The 12694-nt window shown below is 39.9% G+C and overlaps 1 pseudogene; it reads left to right on the top strand.

The window, feature by feature from the left end:
- Nucleotides 1-1544: 1544 nt before the first annotated feature.
- Nucleotides 1545-4675, top strand: LOC114663764 (uncharacterized protein K02A2.6-like; annotated as a pseudogene).
- Nucleotides 4676-12694: the final 8019 nt, after the last annotated feature.

The following is a 12694-nucleotide window of genomic DNA, read 5'->3' as shown; positions in this document are numbered from 1 at the left end:
TACACAAAAGCTAATTTGCTGATTTGCATGTAACAAAATTGACAATTTTAATGCATTACTTTCACGTAGTTAAGTTCACTTTCTTCCTCATTTTCAGACAATTCAAAATGCTGCATATAGAATTATGTAAATATAATTTAATCACCTCACGTCTATGTCTATATTTAATAATAATATGCCATAATACTTATAAACAGCACTCAAGGTAATCTGACAAAAAATAAATCTGTAAAAGACTTTCAGAGCAACATATGATGATTAAGACCCAGAAGCTGTTTGTCAGCTTGTGCTGTTGGTGCTCATAATCATTTTACATTCACAGAGCAGCAAAAATGACACTAATATAACGCTGAAATTCTGAATGCTATGTTCGATATTTTGACACTGGTATAGATGATCCAAACAAACTAATGCTATCATGAAAAATCACTGAAGCACAAAGTAACGTAGCTGTGGTTAGCAATACCAATATAAAATAAACTGCCGAATCAAGCTGAATTGCAAACTGTCACTATTAATATAATTTGTTTACTGGAAATCACTGACCATTCAGACAATAAAACTGTTATATGTCAGTATAAGTGTGCATTTCAGTTCAGCTATTAATGTCTGATTGTGGGTTGACACCTAGTGATTTGATTGGTAATGCCTAGCACATTTTGTTAGTTGTTGTTCAATAAAGACGAGAAGGAAAAAGACGCGCGCTGTCTGCTTGCCCATTCTTGTCGGGGGAAAGGAAAGGCTACGATGGTGTACTGCATTACAAATACATGACAGTGGCGACGAGATCAAGAAGTTAATTTTGAGCACTGTGACACTGAATAACTGTAGTGAGAACTGCACAGAGTAAGCAGAAAAGCAAGGACCCGACGCGATAGCGCAACGTGAGTACGATAAGTTGCAAACATGTACATCGGGAAGATAGATGTTTTTGATAGTTCCACGGAAGATTGGAACATGTATGTTGAAAGGCTGCAACAGTATTTCGCTGCAAATGATATTCCAGCTGAAAAACACGTTCCTGTGCTACTGAATGCCATGGGAGGGAAAGCTTATGGCCTCCTCCGTAGTTTAACTGCCCCAGACAGACCCGCTGAGAAAAGTTTTAACGATTAGGTCCGTATAATGCGGGATCATTTGTCACCAAAGCCATTACTGATCGCGGAACGTTTCAGATTCCATAAGCGTAATCAGAACGAGGGAGAGACAATTGCGGCTTATGTGGCAGAACTGAAAAAGTTATCAGAATATTGTCAGTTTGGTGACGGGCTAAACGATGCATTACGTGATCGTTTGGTTTGTGGAATCCTTCAAGAGGGAATCCAGAAGAGGCTATTAACTGAGGCAGATTTGACATTTAAACGGGCAGTAGAAATTGCTATTTCAATGGAAACTGCAGCTAAAGATGCACTTGAACTACATAGAGGAGTGAATACGTGCAGCGTGAATAAAATGGCGGCAGCCAAGATAAAAAAAAATACATAAAAGGCCCTGCTATCGCTGTGGACGCGAGTCCCATTTTCCCTCACAGTGCCGATTTAAAAATGAAGAGTGCAGGCAGTGCCACAAAACGGGCCATATTCCAAAGAGTTTGTCGTAGTGGAAAGGCAAAGTGTAGTGTGGAACACAAAATGCATCACAACGAAAAGAAAAATGTGCATAATGTTGCAGAAGTCTCTGACATTGATAGTGAAGATGCATTAGCCAATCTGGAATTATTTAGCCTTAGTGGAAAAGACAAGCAGGCAATCTGGCTAACCCCCAAGATAGATGGCCAGGTGATAAAAATGGAATTGGACACAGGCTCAGCTGTTTCAGTTATGTCACTGAAAGATTGCAAGGTGTTTTTCAAGAAGGAAAAGCTGAACCCCTCTTCTGTTCTTCTCAGAAAATACACAGGTGAGAAGGTTATGCCTATTGGAGTGCTGCATGTGGCAGTAGAGTATAATGGAAGGAAAGAGGTACTTGATTTACACATAATACAAAATGGAGGTGCACCATTATGTGGCCGTGAGTGGTTAAGAAAGCTGGGAGTTGACTGGAGACAGATTAAAAGCCTTCGTGCTTTGCCTGTTGTGCAACAGACTACAGAAAAGAACCTAGAGCTGATACTAAGAAATGCCGCCCCTGTATTTAAGAGTGGCATTGGGAAACTTCAGCACATTGGAGCTAAAATTGTACTTAAGAGTGGTGCGACCCCACGGTTCCACAAGGCACATCCAGTACCCTATGCCATCCGACCCCTGGTTGAAAAGGAATTGGATAGGTTGGAGGCAGATGGCATACTTTCTAAAGTAGACTGGAGTCCTTGGGCAACCCCAGTTGTCCCAGTAGTAAAGAGAAATGGTACAGGCAGACTCTGCGGGGACTTTAAGGTCTCCCTTAATCCTGTGTTGCAGGCTGAACAGTATCCTCTGCCGAGAATTGAGGACATTTTTGCCAGTTTGTCAGGTGGGCAACGTTTTTCAAAGTTAGATTTAGCAGATGCATACCTCCAGATGGAAGTAGAGGAAGACTCTAAGGTGTTCCTGACCATTAATACAATAAAGGGTCTTTATCGTTACAACAGGCTGGTGTTTGGGGTAGCCTCTGCCCCAGCTATTTGGCAAAGAGCAATGGATCAGATCCTTCAGTCAGTGTCAGGTGCCCAGTGCTATCTAGACGACATTTTTGTCACTGGAGCAACAGATGAAGAACATTTAGAAAACCTCAAAAAGGTCCTGAAAAGGTTAGAAGAGTATGGACTAAGAGCTAGGCGAGGCAAATGCGAGTTCCTGAAGCCCAGTGTCAGGTATTGCGGGCACACTATAGATGCCCAAGGTTTGCACAAATGTCAGGACAAGATTCAGGCTGTATTGACGGCACCGCAACCACAAAATGTTTCACAGCTAAGATCCTTCCTGGGGTTTGTGAATTATTATAATAAGTTTCTTCCAAACCTGGCAACTGTGCTACATCCACTCAATGAGCTATTACAAGCTGGCAAACAGTGGAAATGGTCCAAAGAATGTGAACATTCATTTCAAGATGCAAAGAAACTGGTGACATCTGACATAGTCCTAACCCATTTTAATTCGTCCCTTCCAATCAAGCTGGTTGTGATGCTTCTCCATACGGCATCGGAGCAGTGATGTCTCATGTTATGGAAGATGGCAGTGAGAGGCCTATAGCTTTTGCATCACGCTCATTGTCTGCAGCTGAGAAGAATTATGCCCAAATAGATAGGGAGGCATTGAGTCTAGTGTGGGGTGTAAAAAGGTTCAACCAGTATCTTTTTGGTAGGGAATTCACCCTTGTCACAGACCACCAACCGCTAACCTCAATTTTCAGCCTGCAGAAAGGAGTTCCTGCCACAGCTGCTGCCCGAATGCAGCGCTGGGCTTTGTTTTTAGGTGGACATAGGTACAAGATTGAGTACAAACATACAGCCTGCCATGCAAATGCAGATGGATTGTCACGACTGCCACTGGAGGCTGAAAAAGATGAGTTTGGAGATGAGGAAACAATAGATATGATCTCCATCAGTCAGATTGAAAGTCTGCCCATCACGGCAGACATGGTAAAAACGGAAACAAAACATGACAAGATCCTGTCTCAGGTGTATGCTGCCACACTGAGTGGTTGGACAGCCCAGCACAAATCCCTGCTGGCTGCATATTACTCGAGACGTGATGAAATTGCCTTAAATGCTAGATGTGTGATGTGGGGGTTAAGGACCATTGTACTCACTAAACTAAGACACAGAGTATTAGAAGAGCTTCACAAGGGCCATCTAGGTGTGGTGAAAATGAAGGCACTTGCCAGAAGTTTTGTGTGGTGGCCAGGCATTGATGAAGACATCGAGAAAATAGCGCAGCAATGTAGTGGATGCCAGATGGTTCAGAATGAGCCAGAACGTGCACCACTTCACCCATGGGAATGGCCTACATTACCTTGGCACCGGCTGCATATCGACTTTGCAGGACCATTCATGGGGACAGCCTTCCTGGTGGTAGTCGACGCATGCTCTAAATGGCCAGAGGTTTTCACTATGAGCTCCACCACTTCTTCTCACACCATTGAAGTACTGAGGGATTTATTTGCTAGAACTGGAGTTCCACAACAACTAGTGAGTGACAACGGACCCCAGTTCACAGCAACAGATTTCAAGGTATTCTTCCACAGAAATGGCATACGGCACATCACATCTGCCCCATGGCATCCAGCCACAAATGGCCTGACAGAGAGGTTTGTGCAAAGTTTGAAACGAGCTCTTCGAGCAATGACAAATGAGAAGCTGACCCTTCAGCACAAATTGGCCAATTTCTTATTTGCATATCGGAATTCCATCCATGCTATAACTAACCAGACTCCAGCTATGTTGTTTTTGGGGCGTCATCTTCGCTCTAGATTAGACCTGCTGCAACCAAATCTCAAGCAGACTGTGCAAGACAGACAAATCAAACAAGGCCATAAAGCAACTGACAAGGTTACATGTAGCTTTGCCATTGGACAATCAGTTCTTGCCAGGAGCTACAGAGGAGACCAGAAATGGGTTCCTGCACTAGTCAAAGTGCAAACTGGTCCCTTGTCCTATAAGGTAGAGGTTACTCAAGGTGTCATATGGCGACATCATGTTGACCAGTTGGGAAAATCAGGGTTGGTTAGAGCTGAAGATACCCACACTACCTGTTGACTGCCCCGCTGTTGCTTCTATCAGCAGTCCAGAGCACTACCATCTCCTCAAACAGCACAAGTACAGAGCTCATGTGCATTATCTCCATCACCTTCTGCAGAGGTTAACACTGCTGTAACAAATCAAGAAAAATTACCCTGTGAAGAGAGACGTTACCCAATTCGCATACGGAAGCCTCCACAGAGACTAATTGAAAATTAAATGTATAGTTAGAAGTCAATGTTTTGATTTCTTCAGGAAAAAAAAAGTGGGGAATAATTTAATTACTTCTGATTTTTAGAAGGGAGGAATTGTTATATATCAGTATAAGTGTGCATTTCAGTTCAGCTATTAATGTCTGATTGTGGGTTGACACCTAGTGATTTGATTGGTAATGCCTAGCACATTTTGTTAGTTGTTGTTCAATAAAGACGAGAAGGAAAAAGACACGCGCTGTCTGCTTGTCCATTCTTGTCGGGGGAAAGGAAAGGCTACGATGGTGTACTGCATTACAAATACATGACAAAAACAATGAAAGTTAACTTACATTTCACTGAACAGATTTATTATTTAATAGTCATTTAATAACTCAACATTCAAAAACTTGCCAGGTAGAGGAAATACAGTTATATACATAACCTATAGCAAAGTAATTCATCTGAAATATGTACATGGATTAGGGCTAAATTCACTGCTTTTTTCCAACTGAAATAAGACCCAGAGAATCTAAACAGTAGCACCAAAAACTCATAAAACTAAAAAAAAAGAAATACTAATGTAAATTTAAGTGGATGTTGTAAAAGATTAAAAGTTGCCCACTCTTAATCAACAGTGCAGACCGTGTTTCTTTCTAAAGTTGTTAGGCTTTTAGTTCACATGTCTCTTCACAAGTCCTTGTTCTCTTGCCTTCCATTTGACAGCCTGAAGTACCACTTGTGCAAAAGGAAAAATAACTTCTACATGATGACATCAGCATCCCTCTGTTAGCATGTCTAGGCTCTAAACATTGGAGCTGGAGGCGCTGTCTAGCTAGTCTTGCCCTGCTTTTCAATTGTGGCTGTAACTCTTAGCAACATACACACACACAGTGGTTACTTCTTCACGCTTGATTAATTCAAGAAAGTGGTAACAGCTGGAGATCCAGATGACTTAAGATATTTACAGCTGGGGTATGTTAGAATGTAATTTTTAAAAATAACAGGATTTAGTACGTATCCTTTTGAACAACACAACAGGCCTGGATAAAAAGACTCCTTTAGTGCCCAGATAAATTAATTCAAGGCTGTAGGCCTGACTTTTTATTCAGTCCATTCGTTTAGTTATTTCCAAACCTTCTTGATCAAATATTGCTTCCTACTCTATGATATTTTTCTTTTAAGTGTTTTCAATGCATTGCTTGTAATTTATTTTGTCATTTTCATAATTACATTGCAAAGTATTTTTGATAATTCAGACAATAATTCATAGTGTAAATATTTAATCAAATATCTAGTTAAAAAATGTATTTAAATGTAAAAGGTAGTAAAGTACTTATAGTTGTCAGATAGTCTCTTGACACGACCTCCTAACAAGAAGAATGATCCAGGGAGTGGAATAACATCCCATCATGATCAGTGGTGTTGTTCTGCCGCAGACAGAAAAAAATAGACAGACATATGAACAGACTGAAATGGACCAGGAAATGAATTCATAGTTAAATTAAACAGACGGGTTCTGAACTGGAAGATTTGTAAAAAAAAATTAAATGTTCAATCACAATACATAATTAAAATTCATAATACAAAATGGATAAAACAGTAAGTCAAAACTGTAAGTAGCAAGAATATCACCAGAAATCTTTTAGAAATTATCCACAATTAAGGATGTTCTTCTGCCATTCAGTACTGACCTAAACACTACCATTATGATGACATCATCAACCTGTGACTTATGGTCATTTTCCTAGCAACATGATACCACACCATAGCAACCGGCAACACAAAATGGCAGGGATCATGTACCCCTAAATACCTTATACAAAATAAGCGGTAACATTAAATGACAAAATACTAACCAAAATCAAGCTATGTTCTCCAATATCATAAAGCTTAAAAAATGAACACTTTAATGGAAACAATTTGCCAAAAACAAGGGAATTATCAAGACACTGCATAAGACACCATTTCATAGCAGGAGTGTCACAAAGTGTGAATGCAGATCTAAATGAACCATTGGAAGGAGGTGAGTCATGATAAGCAGGTAAAACAATTGGGAATGCTTTATTTAAATCCATAAAGCAGAAAGGAAGGTGGTCCAAAAACAAGTAGCAGGTAAAGTTACACCAGTCAAACAAATAGCAAGTAAAGGTATCCAAATGACTAAAGGCAAGACCCAAAAAACAGGTCCACGTATAAAAAATAGTTAAACATTAGACTCAAATTCTACCAAAGGCTTTGACTAAGGCTAGTATGCAAAATGCTACTGAAAAGTGGTGTGGCCAAGCACCGTTATTTAATTCTCCTTACCCCTTCTATCATTTCAGCACAATCAACATTGCTAGAAACAAATGAAGATAAGGCACAGAGCCCAGGTCCCATCCTAACAAGAGTGCAATTTCTGATTAACGGCCTGTATATTTGCAGTGTAAGAAAGCATTGGCACCATGTGTGTTATATTTCAGCTAGGGTTCCTTCTCTGGCTAAAGTTCAAAGGTTAATCCTATTTCATTTTTTCACATTTGATTCCTTTGTTAACATTGCTAGTGTAGATGCCCCAAAGGACAAGTGAGTGTCCTGCCGAGGATGGAGGCAAATTCCTTACCCATAATGGAAGGATGGAATAAGTGGGTGCAATACCTGACTGGGACACCTTATGATTCCCATCCTGATCGGTATGCCCAAAGACATCCCCCAACATTCTAGGTGGCAGTGTCCCTCATGTAGGGTCCCAGTCTGGATACCTGCAGGAATTCATGGGAGTTGGAGTCCAGAAGTACAGTCCTGTAGTGTTCCCAGAGGGATGTTAGAGGGTGCTGCCAGGGGAGAATCTCCCTGGCTTTCTTGTAGCTCAGAAGTGCTTACAACTGGCCACATAACATCATCTGAAGTACTCTTGGGTAAACCTTAAAAGAATCCTACTTCCATAGCTCTTACAGTCAGAGTCTGGGAGAAATGGGCAACACTTAGCTGGAGGACGGAAGGAGGAAAGATTCATTGGTTTATTATACATTAATTATATAATTGTGGCTTATTACTAGGAGGATTGTGAAGAGGGGCTCTGGAAGAATAAAAATACTTTATTTTATTAATTTAACGTGTGGAGCTTTACTGTGTCAGTGGTTTGTGTCTCTCTCGTGCCCACTTGTGGTCAAACTAGTCATTTAATTTCTATCTATCCATGTACAGGGGGTCCTCGGGTTACGACACAGTTCCATTCCTACAACAGTGATGAAACCCAAATTTTGATGTAAGTTGAAACACACCGTAGCCTAAGTCACTTACCTATTCTAACACATTTGCAAAATCATAATCTAGAACAGGGCGGCAAGGTGGGTAGCGCTGCTGCCTCGCAGTTGGGAGACCTGGGGACCTGGGTTCACTTCCCGGGTCCTCCCTGTGTGCATGTTCTCCCCGTGTCTGCGTGGGTTTCCTCCAGGCGCTCCGGTTTCCTCCCACAGTCCAAAGACATGCAAGTTAGGTGGATTGGCGATTCTAAATTGGCCCTAGTGTGTGCTTGGTGTGTGGGTGTGTTTGTGTGTGTCCTGCGGTGGGTTGGCACCCTGCCCAGGATTGGTTCCTGCCTTGTGCCCTGTGTTGGCTGGGATTGGCTCCAGCAGACCCCCGTGACCCTGTGTTCAGATTCAGCGGGTTGGAAAATGGATGGATGGATGGATAATCTAGAACATAAAAACACAACTAAGCCACAGAAAAAGGAAAAGGACATAAATATACTATACTGTAGTAACAGAAAAAATGACAAAAAATGAGTGTAAAAAAATTCCTTACCTTTATTCCTTCTGATCTCTTTACAATGTCTAATTTCACTTCCATCGTGATGGCTTTCCTCTTCTTCGAAGCACTAGCATCTGAAGACTTTGACTTTCATTTAGGAGCCATGATAAGGGCCAAAATGTCACCAAACAAAGCAACATAAACGGAACACTTCATCAACGCACAACCAAATTAGTTTGCCAACTCCCTCACTCATATGCCGCGTTACTGTGTATTCTTCTGCTGTGCGCAACCAAACTAGTTTGCCCACCTAGTCTGTAAGTACGACACTAACGGCGTAAGCCGAAACACTCACGTCTCAGTTTTTTTAAGTTTTTATGGGAGTGAGCATTGTAAACTCGAAACATCGTATGTCGAGATGTTGTAAACCGGGGACCCCCTGTATCTTCTTTTATGTTCTGTGTGTTTTGTGGTATACTAAAGGAAAGGCGCAGTGGTAGTGCTGCTGCTTTGCAGTAAGGAGACTGTGGAAGATTGTGGGTTCGCTTCCCGGTTCCTCCCTGTGTGGATAGCGCTTTGAGTACTGAGAAAAGCGCTATATAAATGTAATGAATTATTTATTATTAAAGATTAATTTTAATTTGCCCACTCAAGGAAAGTCTTAATAATGTGGGAAGGGTTGAGAGATTTATCTTGGTTAATCAATTGTCGGACTTGCCTTTAGCAATGTCAATAACTACATAATTTGGTAAAGCTCCTACTTTATTTACATTACCTTTGTCTGTTGTTGGATGGGGGTCTTCGTCCATTAGACTTATATCAAGGTAAATGAAGCACGCTCATTTTAAGAAACAGAATAATACAATTTATTGATAAGCACAAGGATTACTGAAATATGATAACTGCATATATATGCTTATATATAAGACAGGGTGCAGACAGACTGGAGAGACAGGCATATAACACAGAGAGGCTGGCTGTTTACTGGTTATTTAAAACTCTAATTTATCCTGGCACAGATAAACAGTTTTACAATAACAAGTCTTTGTGTGATGCTAGGCAGACCATCAACACTGCTATTTTTACATAATTATTTGCTTTGTTCCGTAGTTTTTTAAGTAAAATGCTTTGTGTTTTTTAGTTTTTCCATAAAATTAAGAGTCTGGGAAGTTTTTAATACATAAAGAAATGTGATTACTTGATTTAAGAATTGTAGAAAAATGATACAAATTAGAGGTATTTATAAACAATTTGCAAACCCCACAAGGCTGCCAAAGTGGTGTTGATGTTTCATAAAAGACAGTAATGTTAGATGGTGATGTGCAGGCTTACTCTCTTCCCACTTTTGATTTATTTTTTCACTTCTGAAAAGGCTGATGTGTGCCATCATAAAACCATGACACTCTATCATCTAAAACAAAAATTAGCTCCTCTTAAGGAAGTTGTGCTTTTCTTTCACAGCTTAAGTCGTCATTAATTTTACTTTCACCTTAAAAAAAGTATTATCTGATTTTGTGTTTTTGTCTACATCTTGTCTTACTTCGTTGTTAAATTTTGATTTAATGTTTACTTCATATTACTTTTCACAACTTTATTTCATCCAAGCGAAGGATCAAAAACATCACCATTATATAATAGTACTAATGAAACATGTGGACCTATAGCCGTAAAATAAAATGCTACTGAAAGCTAGACATAAACAACAACAAACTCTCTGTTTGTTTACAAGCATAAGAACTTACCATTGATTTGAAACGGAACACCGATGTATTCAGATACATGAAATCTGGCACGTATGTACCATGCCACGAGGGGGGGGATTATCAAATAGACAGACTTGTGGGGACTGTGCTTTGATTACAATAAACTTTTCTGCCCATCAGTAAAGTGCCCACCAAATTGCCTCTACCTAAAAATTCTGAATTTCCAGAATATATCAGGTCATAAGCTTTCGGTTAAGACAAAATCAAGGTCCTAGCCCCATTAGTCCATGAGTAATAGCATGACAGAAAGACAAATATTAAAATATCAATCAATCATTTTTCAATCGATTTTTGATGCTTCTTTGTAATTAACTTCAGGGTCAGTGTTAACAAACTAGTACTTTATACTCACTTACAAAGTGGCAGATTAAGAGGTTTGGGGATTCTTAAAAAAAGCAGCTTGGACATTACATATTTCCATCATAAAATTGTTTGTTAATAAGATTAACTGTTTTCACCCTTTGCTTATGTTCATCTGAGCAGTTGTTTTACGACTTTCTGTTGCTGTGTAGATAAATTAGCCTGAATGTTTGCCACCAGATTGAAAGGTACTGTTATTAAAAATGATGTATTCCCATTTCAGCTGTTTACTGCTTTAGTAAATAGCATGTTGCAGTTGAACATGACCAAAAAATGAAAAAAGTTAAATTAACAAATGTATAGCTATGTGCTGCGTTTGTTTGGATTTGTAGTTTATTCCTCTAGTAAAGTCTCAAGATGAAGCACAAAACTCTGATTTTTTTCATCATGTTTAATTTTCTTTCTGTATTTTCTAAAGTACCTCCAATCCTTGATTCTTTTTGGTGAATTTATATCACTCATAATTTTATTGAAACATTTTTCCATGCTTTATGAAGAAGGCTACTTTGTACTACTTAGATTTGTTCAGCATGTGCTGATTCCTACACCTCCTGGTATTGTAACCCATTATAAACTTAAGACATGTAATACCAGCAATGTAATTTATCTTTTGATGTATTTATGAGGTATGGTTATGGAGGCAGGAAGAACAGGAAACTGAAGACAAGATGGGTTATGAATTCACTGGCAGCTACATATGATTTTGAGAACAGATTTAGAAATAGACACCCATCAAAGCTGATTTTTTCATTTGTGTCAGAAACTGAAAATACAATGAACATTTTAAAACAAACCAAAAGCTTTAATTTGACTTTTTGACTGGAAGAAACTTGGATGGGTGACAATCTACGAAAAGAATGGGTTGCTGCTGGAAGAGCTGTTGGTGAGGCCAGCAGGGGGCGCTTTCCCTGAAGTCCGAAAGCACATCCCATTGCCCCAGTGCAGCGATGGGGACATTGTGCTATAAAAATGGCACTGTCCTTCGGATGAGACATAAAACTCAGGTCCTGACTCTCTGTGGTCATAAAAGATCCCTGGGCATCCTTCATAAAATGGAAGGTGTATCCTGATGTCCACGCTAAATTGCCCATCATAGCCTAATCATTCTGGCCCCCTAATCATTCCTTGTCTCTAATTGGCTATCTCTCTCACCACTTCACCCCCTAACAGCTAAAATGTGGTGTGCGTACTGGTGCAAAAATGCCTGCCGCCACATCATCCAGGTGGATGCTACACAATTGTGGTGGCTGAAGTGGCTCCCCACTCACTATGAAAAGCAGTAGTGAGAAAGGGGCTACAGTATATAAATGTAAAGAATTATTAAATACAATGCAGCCTCAGCACTGAATTTTCACCTAATACTCTGCAAAGACTTGAATAGATGATATCCAAGTTCTTATTGTAAATAAAGATTGCTTTTAAATGCCACAAAATATACAGTACTGTACAAAAGTTTTAGGCAGGTGTGAAAAAATGCTGTAAACAAAGAATGCTTTCAAAAATGGAAGTGTTAATCATTTATTTTCATCAATCAACAAAATGCAGTGAATGAACAAAAGAGAAATCTAAATCAAATCAATATTTGGTGTGACCACCCTTTGCCTTCAAAACAGCATCAATTCTTCTAGGTACACTTGCACACAGTTTTTGAAGGAACTCAGCTGGTAGGTTGTTCCAAGCATCTTGGAGAACTAACCACAGATCTTCTGTGGATGTGGGCTTCCTCACATCCTTCTGTCTCTTCATGTAATCCCAGACACACTCGATGATGTTGAGATCAGGGCTCTGTGGGGGCCATACCATCACTTCCAGGACTTCTTGTTCTTTACACTGAAGATAGTTCTTAATGACTTTGGCTGTATGTTTGGGGTCGTTGTCCTGCTGCAGAATAAATTTGGGGCCAATCATACACCTCCCTGGTGGTATTGCATGATGGATACGTATCTGCCTGTATTTCTCAGCATTGAGAACACCATTAATCCTGACCA

Source organism: Erpetoichthys calabaricus, chromosome 13 (genome assembly GCF_900747795.2).
Source record: "Erpetoichthys calabaricus chromosome 13, fErpCal1.3, whole genome shotgun sequence".
NCBI classification, from domain to species: Eukaryota; Metazoa; Chordata; class Cladistia; order Polypteriformes; family Polypteridae; genus Erpetoichthys; species Erpetoichthys calabaricus.
This window is presented reverse-complemented; position numbering and strand designations above follow the sequence as displayed.